The following is a 13404-nucleotide window of genomic DNA, read 5'->3' as shown; positions in this document are numbered from 1 at the left end:
AACTCCTTCTTCCTCAACTCAAGTGGCAACTAAGCAGCAAAAGTATTGGTTGCCTCCTCCTCCTCCGTTCCGTCATCCTTATCAGCAGAAGAGCAAAGGTGGCAATGGATCTTCCCACCCACCCAACCCAGGCTTTCAGAACAAGACTTCGTCTCATGCTCCAAGATCAAGTGCTCCGTATCACCGTCCGCTTTCAGAGGTCACGTGCAACAAGTGTCAGAAGAAGGGTCACTATGCCAACAAATGCTTCAACCAGAGGCGTCTTCCTCCTCCTCCTCCCGTGAGATCTGCTAGCACCGCAGTGATCAAGCATAATCCCAAGCATGCCAAGGTCAACTTGATGAACGCAACTCAGGCAGATGACTCGTCAGAAGTTATCATGGGTAACCTTCCTATTAATGATGTTCCTGCAAAATTTCTTTTTGACACTGGTGCATCACATTGTTTCATTTCTAAACCTTTTGCATCAAAGTATGAGTGTGATTATCAACATTTGCCAAGATCTTTATCAATTGTGTCCCCGGGCAAGCAAATGACAGCTAATATCTGCGTCCCGGATGTTACTATCACGTTGGGCGACTACAAATTTCTAGCTTCTCCTATTGTTCTTGGTGACTCGGATATTGATCTTATTCTTGAAATGGACTGGCTTTCTAAGCACAAGGCTCAGCTTGATTGTGCTGCCAGGCGGATTCAATTGACACATTCGTCTGAGGATGTAATCGTCTTTGCCGCTCATGATGATACCATTCGAATGTTTTCTCTCAATGAGAAGGGCGAGCTGCATGCCATCTCTCAGATTCCAGTCGTTTGTGAATATCAAGACGTCTTTCCATAAGAGCTTCCAGGAATGCCTCCTCACTAGCCAGTTGAATTCGTCATCGATCTTGAGCCTGGCACTGAACCTGTTTGCAAACGTCCTTACAAGCTTGGACCTGAAGAGTTGAAGGAGCTGAAGAAACAACTCGATATTCAAGAGCGTATGGGTATCATCCGACCAAGTTCTTCTCCATGGGGTTGTGGTGTTCTTTTTGTCAAGAAGAAGGATGGAACGGACCGACTTTGTGTCGGCTACCGTCCATTGAACAAGAAGACCATAAAGAACAATTACCCACTTCCCAACATCAATGAGCTTTTCGAACAACTCAAAGGTGCTCAAGTATTATCCAAGCTTGACCTCCGTATGGGATATCATCAAATTCACATTCGTGAAGAAGATATCCCCAAGACAGCATTCAAAACAAGCTATGGTTCATATGAATACACTGTCATGTCTTTCGGCCTTGTCAATGCTCCTCCAACATTCTCTTGCATGATGAACTTCAGCTTCAACCCCTACACAAATGACTTCGTTTTGGTCTATCTTGATGACATTTTGGTCTTTTCCAAGAACAAGGAGGATCATGCCAAGCACTTGAGATTGGTTCTGGACAAACATAGAGAACATCAGTTCTATGCGAAGTTTGCAAAGTGCGAGTTTTGGCTCGATGAGGTTCTCTACCTTGGGCATATCATCTCCGCCAAGGGCATAGCTGTGAATCCTGAGAAGGTGTCTGCAATTGTTAATTGGGAACCGCCTCAGAATGTGAAGCAACTCCGTAGCTTCCTTGGACTTGCAAGCTATTGTCGAAGGTTCGTTGAGAATTTCTCTAAGATCGCGAAGGCTCTTTCCAACCTCCTCCAGAAGCATGTGAAGTATGTTTGGTCGCCTGAATGTGACATCGCTTTCAACACCCTCAAAGAGAAGTTAGTCACAGCTCCAGTTCTGACTCCTCCTGATGAATCCAAACCGTTTGAGGTCTTTTGTGATGCTTCCCTTCAAGGTCTCGGTGCAGTGTTGATGCAAGAGAAGAAAGTTGTGGCCTATACCTCTTGCCAGTTGAAGCCCAATGAAAAGAACTACCCCACTCACGACCTCGAGCTGGCGGCAGTTGTCCATGCTCTTTTAACATGGAGACATCTCTTATTGGGAAGAAAAGTGGACATCTTCACTGATCATAAGAGTCTCAAGTACATCTTCACTCAGCCCAACCTCGACCTTAGGCAGACTTGTTGGGTCAAAATGATTCAAGAGTATAATCCGAGTATCGAATATACTCCAGGCAAGGCCAATGTAATTGCTGACGCATTGAGCAGGAAGGCTTACTGCAACAGTTTGATTATCCACAAGCTTAATCTCCAAATTGTTCCTCAAGGATTCCTTGCCAACCTCGAAGTCTCTCCTACTTTGGAAGATCAGATTCGTGAGGCTCAGCTTCTTGATGCTATGGTGAATAAGGTGAAGACTGGGATTGCCAAGAGTCAACCCAAGTACAAGTGCTATCGCCTTGATGACAAGGATACTCTATTCTTCGAGGATCGCATTGTTGTTCCTAAGGGTGACCTTCGTAAAATCATTATGAATGAGGCTCACAATTCACTCCTCTCTATTCACACTGGAAGTACAAAGATGTACCATGACCTCAAGCAGTCGTATTGGTGGCTCAAATGAAGCGCGAGATTTCTCAGTTCGTGAATGAATGTGATGTCTGCAGAAGAGTGAAAGCAGAACACCAACGACCAGCTGGTCTCCTCCAACCTCTTGCCATTCTAGAATGGAAGTTTGACCATATTGAGATGGACTTCGTGACTGGATTTCCCAAGTCCAAGTGTGGCAATGATGCTATCTTTGTTGTCATCGACAAGCTCCCTAAAGTGGCTCATTTTCTTCCTATCAAAGAATCTATCACAACAACTCAGTTGGCAGAGCTATATACCTCCAGGATTGTCTCTCTGCATGGCATTCCGCAGTTGATATCTTCAGATCGTGGAAGCATTTTCACTTCTAAGTTTTGGGATTCTTTTCAGAAGGCCATGGGTACCAACATTCGCTTCCGCACAGCTTTTCATCCTCAAACCAGTGGCCAAGTCAAGCGAGTCAATCAAATTCTTGAAGATATGCTCAGGGCTTGTGTCATTTTTTTCGGCATGAAGTGGGAAGATTGTCTTCCATATGCCGAGTTCTCCTACAACAACAGCTTCCAAGCGAGTTCGGGCAAGGCCCCATTCGAGATTCTCTATGGCAGGAAGTGTCGTACTCCTCTTAACTGGTCAGAGACTTGTGAACGCCAACTTCTTGGCAATCACTTGATCACAGAGGCTGAAGAAATGTGCAAAGTCATTCGTGAAAATCTCAAAGCTGCGCAATTGCGCCAGAAGAGTTACTATGATAGCAAGCATCGTGACTTGGCTTTCGAGATCGGAGACCATGTCTACCTCCGCATCTCTCCAATGAAAGGTACTCGTCGCTTCGGTATCAAAGGAAAGCTTGCCCCTAGATACGTGGGTCCTTTCAAGATCATTGGAAAAAGAGGCAATGTCGCCTATCAACTTGAGTTTCCATCGAACTTTGAAAACGTGCACGATGTGTTTCACGTGTCTCAGCTCCGCAAGTGGTTCAAGACTCCTGTCCGCACCATCAACTTCAAAGAGATTGATCTCCAGGAAGACCTGTCTTATCATGAGCATCCCGTTGCTATTCTCAAGGAAACTGAGCGCAAGACTCGCAACAAGTCTATCAAATTCCTGAAAGTGAAGTGGTCACATCATTCCGACCATGAAGCCACCTAGGAACGCGAGGACCACCTCCGTTCCGAATACCCGGAGTTTTTCCAGTCCTAGATCTCGGGATGAGATCCTTTCGTAGTGGTGGAGTGTTGTAACGCCCCATATGTAACCTGCCATTTGTATCCCAACTCTTGCCATTTTCGGCACTAAGTTCTGATATTCCTTGTTGTTGGTTTTGTCTTCGTTTTGTTTTTGTCTTCGTCATGCATCTCTTATCATGTCATCATGTGCATCGCATTTGCATACGTGTTCGTCTCATGCATCCGAGCATTTTCCCCGTTGTCCGTTTTGCATTTCGGCGCTCCTATGTCCTTCCGTGTCCCCTTTTACCTCTTTTCGTGTGCGGGTGTTAAACGTTCTCGTATTGGACCGAGACTTGCCAAGCGACCTCGGTTTACTACCGGTAGACTGCCTGTCAAGTTTCGGGCCATTTGGACTTCGTTTGATACTCCAACGGTTAACCGAGGAACCGTAAAGGCCTCATGTGTGTTGCAGCCCTACACGTCTCCAAAGTGGCCCAAAACCCACCTAAACCCCCTCCATCATCTCGGTCGTTCGATCACGATCGCGTGACCGAAAACCGCACCTCATTTGGAGTCTCCTAGCTCCCTCTACCTATAAATATGTGCCCTTCCCGTCCATTTCGCGGTCCAAAACCCTAGATCCATCCCCGCCGCCGCCAGACATGTCCGCCGCTAGCCGGACGCCCGCGTCCAATCAGAATTTGACACGTGTCCCTCGCCGGCTCTCTCTCTCCTCTGGCCCGCCGGGCCCATCACGGACCCGCCCGGCCCGGTCGCCGCCGCCGCTAGCCCGAGGCGAGGCCGCCCCACCGCGCCGCCCGCCGGCCTCCCCTCGCGCCGCCGCCGCCACCCGGCTCTTCCGCCGCCGCCGGCCGGACTCTGCCACCGCTCGCCGCCCCGTCGCGTCGGCTTCCGCTCCGCCCGAGCCCACGCGCCACGCTCGAGCTCCTCTCCGTCCCGCGCCCCGCTCCCCGTGACCCCGCTGCCGGAATCGGCCCTCCGTCGCCGTCTCCCACGCCTCCGGCCACCTCACCGTCACCGGACCCGGTCCGCTCCAGATCCGGTCTGGGTGGACCAGATCTACCAGGCCCACGATCCAAACGCCTCCGCTCGTCCCCGCACGTCTCCGTCCCGGAACCCCGAGATCTAGTTTCTGTGAGGGTAAAAATCTGCTAAGTCCTGAGATTTGCATATTATGTTGCCCTGTTCATCATGCCATAACTCATCATCCGTAGCTACGTTTTGGGCGTGTAGCCTATAAAATTGTTCGTCTCGATATGTAATTCATTTCATTCCATTGCACCATGTTCATTTGAGTTCATATTGATGCCCTAAATGCTGTTGCAAGAGTGCTATGTAATGTTAGTTTCAGTTTCTTAGTAGATATTGGACATTTGTCATTTTTGCCATGTTTAATGTGTGCCTCCTATGAACTTGAGCCCTACATGTGTTTTGATGTATGCCATGCCATCTTTACAGGGGTGTATGCCATGTATTTTTGTGATCTATGTGGTGACTAGCACAAGCATGCAAAGTAGCTCTCGTAATGTTGCTGATTTCAGGGAATTAGAATTGTTCTAAGTCTTTTCCTTGATAATATTTTTATGCCATGTATTCTTGTTGCTACAGAGTGATCCATGCCTCTTTTGAGCATGTTCCGTAAGGATGTTTTTCAGATATTGTTATGCTCTATCCATCCATGTCTTTGTTTGCAATTATGGTGCAACCTAGCATGACTCAATCTTGCTCTACTTTTGCTATAATATGTTCCTAGTAGATTGTTTACATGTTAATCAATTTTGCTGAGGTTGTTGTAGTTGATCTATGCATGCTATGAGAGTGTTCTTGCCATGGTTAGCTTATTTATCATGTCTACTTGCTGGGTGTATGATTAGTTTGTCATGCAATGCTTTGTGGTGAGTGCATCGAGCTCGTAAACATGCCTACGTGAATCTGTTTTGCCATGTTCCAGTTTTCTGCTAAATCTGAATCTGTTAACGAAACTTGCTATGTTTACATGGTTGCCATTGTATTTTCTGATCCCTTTTGGCTTATGGTTAGTAAGGGACTTTTGTTGTATGCTTTGAGTAGCTTCATGCCATGCTTTGCTTTGCCATGATATGTTCCTGTAGCATGTTGTTATCTTGCTCTAAAGTTTGCTTCTTGATGTTAATTCCTGACATGTTAATTTCACCAAGTCTGTGAACCTGATATCTTTTGCACTTTTTCCATGTTTGTTTGAACCTACTATTGAGTGAATTAGCCGTAGCTCAATGTTCATCTTTTGTCAAGCATCTTGAGTGGGTCACTGCCATGTGATTTGTTGCTATGTTAGAGTGCAGTAGCTTATTGTTCTTGATGCATTTAGATGGCCTCATGCTGTTAATCGCAGCTTCATACCATTATTGTTTTGCTTGCCATTTGCAAACCGTGTATCCGATTCCGGTGATCTTTATATCGGTTTCGACCAAAATCAACTCATCTTTCCAGCGGTGCTCTTTGTTTTCCAAGTTGTGCCCTGACTCAATCTTTCCTTTCCAAAACATGCATATGCATTGCATATCACGTCCCGCATATCATGCCATGTTTTTCATCATGTTGCTTGTGCATTGCACCGTGGTTGATTGTGTCTCCCTTTGCCTGTGTTCTTGCTTTGGGTAGAGCCAGGAGACGAGTACGTGATCGAGGAACCCGCTGAGAACATTTACGAGGATCAAGCTTACGTCAACTCGGAGAACTTTGCAGGCAAGATGACCATACCCTCGAAATCACTTCTATCTTTTCTTGCTAGTTGCTCGCTCTATTGCTATGCCTATGCTACGATACCTACCACTTGCTTATCATGCCTCCCATATTGCCATGTCAAACCTCTAACCCACCTTGTCCTAGCAAACCGTTGTTTGGCTATGTTACCGCTTTGCTCAGCCCCTCTTATAGCATTGCTAGTTGCAGGTGAAGATTGGAGTTTGTTCTTTGTTGGAACATGTTTATTGTTGGGATATCATTATTATATCTTGTCTACTTTAATGCATCTATATACTTGGTAAAGGGTGGAAGGCTCGACCTTATGCCTGGTGTTTTGTTCCACTCTTGCCGCCTTAGTTTCCGTCATATCGGTGTTATGTTTCTTGATTTTGCGTTCCTTACACAGTTGGGTTATAATGGGAACCCCTTGAAAGTTCGCCTTGAATAAAACTCCTCCAGCAAGGCCCAACCTTGGTTTTACCATTCGCCACCTAGCCTCTTTTTCCCTTGGGTTCCGCAGACTCAAGGGTCATCTTTATTCTAAACCCCCGGGCCAGTGCTCCTCTGAGTGTTGGTCCAAACTAGAGCCCTTTGCAGTGCCCCCTCGGGGAAACTCGAGGTTTGGTTTTAGTTGTACGGAGCGCTCATCTGGTGTGCCCTGAGAACGAGATATGTGCAGCTCCTATCGGTATTTGTCGGCACATTCGGGCGGCTTTGCTGGTTTAGTTTTACCATTGTCGAGATGTCTTGTAACCGGGATTCCGAGTCTGATCGGGTTGTCTTGGGAGAAGGAATATCCTTCGTTGATCGTGAGAGCTTGTGATGGGCTAAGTTGGGACACCCCTGCAGGGATTTGAACTTTCGAAAGCCGTGCCCGCGGTTATGGGCAGATGGGATTTTGTTAATGTCCGGTTGTAGAAAACCTGAAACTTAACTTAATTAAAATGGATCAACAATGTGTGTGGCCGTGATGGTTTCTTTTCGGCGGAGTCCGGGAAGAGAACATGGTCTTGTGTTATGCTTGAACGTAGGTTGTTCTAGGATCACTTCTTGATCGTAGATTCTCGACCGTGCCTTGCCTTTCTCTTCTCGCTCTCATTTGCGTATGTTAGACACCATATATGCTAGTGCTTGCTGCAGCTCCACCTGATACCTTTTCCCTACCTATAAGCTTAAATAGTCTTGATCACGAGGGTGTGAGATTGCTGAGTCCCCGTGACTCACAGATTACTTCAAAACCAGATGCAGGGACCGATGATACCATTCCAGGAGAGGCGACTGAGCTCAAGTGGGAGTTTGATGAGGACTCAGGATGATACTACATTTCCTTTCCAGACGATCAGTAGTGGAGCCCAGTTGGGGCGATCGGGGACATTATGCATTTGGGGTTGTCTTTATTTTGGTTCAGTAGTCGGACCTTGATTGTATCTGGATGATTGTAATGCTATATTTATGTATTGTTTGAAGTGGCGATGTTAAGCCAACTATGTACGTCTTTTCTTATTCAGTGCATGGGATGTGTAAAGATTACACCTCTTGTGACATTGCCTACAATGCGGTTATGCCTCTAAGTCGTGCTCCGACACGTGGGAGATATAGCTGCATCGTGGGCGTTACAGTCGTGCCCCGACACATGGGAGATATAGCCGCATTTTGGGCGTTACATTACAACTCGATACCTATGACAAAGTATGACTCTATATGAATGCCTCTGGCATGTTCCAGGATGCGCAATGATATAGCGTAACATGTACGAAAAATGATGAACGATGGCTGAGCCACAACTACTATGTCAGCTATATGATCATGCAAAGCAATATGACAATGAATGCTCAAGTCATCAAACGGAAGCGGTGGAAGTTGCATGGCATCTATGGTCTTAAGGACCGCATCTGGCCTGATTTTATTTGTCACTTCCGTCTCTTCCGTGGTGAGCTTTCTGTTGTGAATCATTCAGATATAAGCTGGCATGTAGACGATCATCTTCCTAAGGTAAGGCCGATCGCTATACGATCTAAATGGCTTTGAGAGTAGCAGCTTATGGTTAACTCTCATTCTACGAAGTTGCCGGCGGCGAGTGTGTCTACCTCATCGGCCGGGGCGAGTATCCCATTTGGCAAGTTCAACTTTCCGATTTTTTCGGATCATGATTCGCATATTCGATTGGGGGATTTTGTTCTCAATCAGAAAGATTTCTTGCATAGTGCTCGCACTTCTTTTCATGGCCCCCACTTCAAGGAATCATATTGGCAGTCTCTCTCGGATGAAAAGTTATTCCATATTATGGATGGTTGGCAAGCTGGATATTCGGATAATGAGGTTAAAGCTATAGTGCAAATCAAAGATGTGCCTACTCAGGACTATATTGATGCCAGGCTGCTGAAATGTTTGAATTGCTCTCGACATGGTCATTTGGTTGGAGATTGCCCAGGTAAATTTTGTCAAAGATGCATCAAACGGATCCATGGGTGCACCTGCCATATGACACGTTCGATGGAGGCTACATGCATGATGGGCCGTAACCCTGCGTGCACTGCATGCCGCAGAAATGACCACCAAGTTAACCAATGCCCTGGTCTTATTCGATGTGATTCATGTGGCTCTTTGGGTCACAAAGCCCATGGGCAGCAGCACCAGCAACATTGGCCCAAGTTCAAATGGCAGACCATACCCGCCTCGGGTAGTTTTGGGATTAATGATATGGATGGGAGTTTTCCGATTTGTGCCCAAAAACAAAATCATGGAAATCGAAACGCTTTGGAAAATAATCGGAGTTCAGTTTGGCAAGTGAAATAGAAAATCCCACCACGTGTTGATGTGGCAACTTCTCATTGCATGCCGATACGCCTCCCCCCTGCTTCAGCTATCAACTCCACCGCCCGGGGGACCCAATCCTTTCTAGTCTCCTCTATTTCCAAAACCACCTCGGCCTCCTCCAAACTCGCTCCTCCATCGCCATCCAAGAACTCTGTTGCGCCGATGACCAACTCCGGCAACAAGATGGCGAACTTTCCAGTCAGGCCGTTCGCGTTCGCTCCGCTCAGTGCCAACATTGAGAAGGGGCCAGATCATCGGCTGTAGAGGAGTGTCATGGTGGTGGATGACCCGCCATTAAACCATGACTGGTATGCTATCATCTCGATTCATCCTCCTCCTCCCGATCATCAGAAGAGATTTTGGTTAGAAGAGATTTGCTGCATCATTAGGGAGGATCTGGAGTATCAGATTTTAGATGAATTTATTTATCCGTTTGGCATTGGTTGCGTTGCTTTTGAAGATATGCAAAGCAGAGATGAGGCCATTAGAGATGGTCCTCATGCTATAGATGATGATTCTTATTTCACCCTCACTCCCCATGATGAAGGCATCAATATGCAGATGCCCGCTTTTCAGTATGAAGTTTGGGTCATGATGCTAGCTTTTCCGATGGATTACATGACAGAGCACTACGTGCACAAGGCTGTATCTAAGTTTGGAAAGTTAATAGTTTGGCCAAGGCCCAATGAGAACAAAGCCAAGGTCTTAGTTAAGTGCCACATTAAGGATACCGCGCAGGTACCACACAGTCTGGTAGTGTCTAGAGTTGGCATGCTCCCAGGATTGGGCTGATCTTGGTCAGTACCAGTTTATGTTATGAATGGCAGAGATACCGTGCCTGGGTTGGTCGACAATGAGGATGTTCCACCCCTCCTCAATGCCTCCCCCACCCTTATCAACTCCCTTATTATACTCTGATGCAGAAAGCCAGGATAAATGATATGGAGGCCCAGTAGGCGGCCAATGAGCAGATGTGGAATGCTGCTGGACACGTGCAAGAAGAAGTTCAGGCAAATGGTTGGGCTGCTTGGCCGGTAGTCCCACCTCCTTACACTGGATTGTGGACAATCTGTCAGATGTTTGGTCTGAATTCTCTCAGGTTGAAGAATTGGCTGACAATTTTATTAATGGGGTCCCTTCGGCACAGTTTGCTTTTGTCAGGGCTGGGGGTGAATCTGTCTCTTTCCTGATAACTGCAGACATTGAACTGCTGTGGTGGATTGGAGGCATGCTTAAAAGGATTTACACAAAGTCGCTACTTCCTGCTGTCCACCCTGAAGGAGCTTATTTGCCACTCAATCCTTTTACTTTCTTACAGCAGCAGCTACATGTGATTGCCAGTGCTTTGATGGACTCGATTTCTCCTGAAGTTGATGTGCTTGGCCGCTTCTTCAGCTCTTCATTTGAGGGTATCATCATTGATAAATGCTGTAGTGACATTGTGGATGTTTCTGTTTCTGTTGAAGCTTCTTCTGCTGACGAGCAGAACATGCAGAGATCTTGTTCTGTTGCTGATCACATTAGCTCTTTGCTGCCTAATGAGCCTGCACATGTGGACACCGTTCTGTTGCGCCGGAGTGCGCGCTCTAACAAGTATGATGGGTTTAAAGTGCCGCTGATGTCTGACAGGAAACTGGTGCAGTCCAAAGTGAAGCCATGGAAAGTTCCTCAAGTGCAATGCTCTTCTTCTGCTACAGTGCCATGTGTTTCAGATAAGAATGACAAGATACATAGTGAGACCCCCCCTCCCACACCTATTTATACCATACAATCTATTGGTACTAATATGTGTGGCTTGCGCCCAAATCAGTTAAGCAAGCAGAAACTACTCGCGTCCGTGGCGGCGCAGGAGCGTGACGATCTCAAGGCTGATGCTTAAGGCGTGGAAGGTGTTGTGCTGGAACATGCGGGGGATCAACTCCGACCAGAAACTTTTGGCGTTGCGCAATGCAATTGATAGTAGTGGTTGTTCTGTTATCTGTCTTCAAGAAACTAAGCGTGCCTCTTTTGATAAGTCTTTTGAAAGAACTTTCTGTCCAAAACGGTTTGATAAATTTCAGGTTGTGCCCTCTCAAGGGGCCTCTGGGGTCTGATCACTTTATGGGATAGTTCGATCTTTATTGGAGATCTTATCTGCTTTGAATCTTTTGCTTTGGGCATTAAGTTTACTTCGTTGCAAACTGCCAAATCGTGGAACTTGTTTAATGTATATGGCCCATGCGATGGTCCTGTTAGGACAACCTTTACCTCCTGGCTATTTGATCTTGATATTCCAGACAATGAGGACTGGTTGTTATGTGGAGATTTCAACTATATCAGGGCCCCGGATAATCGCAACAAGCCAGGCGGGAAGGTTAATGACATGTTAACTTTCAATGATTCCATCCAATCACAAGCCCTAGTGGAACTGCCGATTAAAGGGAGGAGGTTTACATGGAGTAACATGCAGACAGATCCACTCCTAGAGAAACTTGATTGGTTCTTCACCTCAGCCAATTGGACCTCTAGTTACCCCAACACGACAGTTGCACCTCTCCCAAAACCGGTCTCGGATCATGTGCCGTGTGTGATCTCAATTCAGACTTCTGTCCCTAAATCTAAAATCTTTCATTTTGAAAACTTCTGGATATCACACCCTGGGTTCTTTGAAGTTGTGCAGTCCACTTGGGACAAAAGTTGTTTTGCACATAATTTGGCTGCTAGGTTGTGCAAAAAATTTAAACACCTGAGATATGCACTGAAGAAGTGGAGCAAGAACATCTCCAGATTGAATCTGTGTATTGATAACTCCAATTGGGCTCTTCTAGAATTGGACGGGATTGAGGATTTGAGGCCTCTCACAATCCCGGAGAAGAACTTCCGTGTTATCCTTAAGGAACATTTGGTTGTTCTCCTTGGTTATAAACGAGAATATTGGAGGAAGAGGTACACGGTTAGATGGTTCCAGTGTGGGGGGACAACACTAAGTTCTTTCACTCCGCAGCGAGTGAGCGTTTCAGGAGAAAGTCGATCGCCTCTTTGAAACTATCTGATGGATCGATTGTTTCTGATCATGCAGGGAAAGCGCTTGAGCTTTATCAGACATACAAAAACAGGTTGGGCAGGGTGGAACCACATGACATGAAGTTTGATCTGACTCAGCTTATTAAAAAGGTGGAGGGGCTCGATGAACTGACAAAACCCTTTACACATGAGGAGATCGATAAAGTGGTCCAAGAAATGCCACCAGATCGTGCGCCTGGGCCGGATGGTTTTAATGGGTGTTTTTTAAAATCATGCTGGCACATCATAAAACATGACTTCTACACCCTTTGTGCTGATTTCTATGATGGAAAGCTGGATCTCCAGAGCCTAAACTCGGGGTTTAGCACCTTGATCCCGAAATCCTACTCGCCTGAGACTGCAAATGACTACATGCCCATCACCCTCCTGAACTATTGTTTGAAGTTGATAACCAAACTCCTGGCTAATCAGCTACAGAAGGTAATTCTCAAAATCATCCATAAAAACCAGTATGGTTTTCTTAAAGGGAGATCGATACAGGACTGCCTAGCTTGGGCTTTCGAATACATTCACCAGTGTCAAGCTTCAGGCTGTGCTTGTTGTCTGCTCAAGTTAGACTTTGCCAAATCTTTTGACACAATACATCATGAACCTATGATCGAGATCATGAGGCATATGGGCTTTGATGAGAGGTGGATTGGATGGATCAGAAGTATTTTCTCCACGGGTACTTCCTCTGTGTTGCTCAACGGTACCCCGGGGAAGCAATTCTCCTGTCTGTGTGGAGTGATACAAGGAGATCCACTCTTGCCTCTAATCTTCGTTCTCGCTGCAGACCTCTTGCAAGCGGCGATTAACGAGGCCTGCAGAGCTGGGCAACTACAACTGCCGATTCCATCACACGATAACAACTACCCAGTTATTCAGTATGCTGACGACACGATCCTAGTGTTCCCAGCTTGCCCGAATCAAGCCCGAGTCCTCAAAAAAATACTGTTGGACTACGCGACATTTGTTGGTCTGAAAATCAATTTCCACAAATCAACAATTGTCCCAATCAACCTAGAGCCGGCAGCAACGACTGAATTGGCAGAGATTTTTGGGTGCGTCGTGCGACAAATGCCATTCACGTATCTAGGGTTGCCTATGGGGACAACCCGTCCCACAGTTACGAATCTGTTGCCCATGGTCACCGCAGTGCAGAGAAAAA

This window comes from Triticum dicoccoides, chromosome 3A (assembly GCF_002162155.2).
Source record: "Triticum dicoccoides isolate Atlit2015 ecotype Zavitan chromosome 3A, WEW_v2.0, whole genome shotgun sequence".
In the NCBI taxonomy this organism is placed as follows: Eukaryota; Viridiplantae; Streptophyta; class Magnoliopsida; order Poales; family Poaceae; genus Triticum; species Triticum dicoccoides.
Note: the sequence above shows the minus strand (reverse complement) of the source record.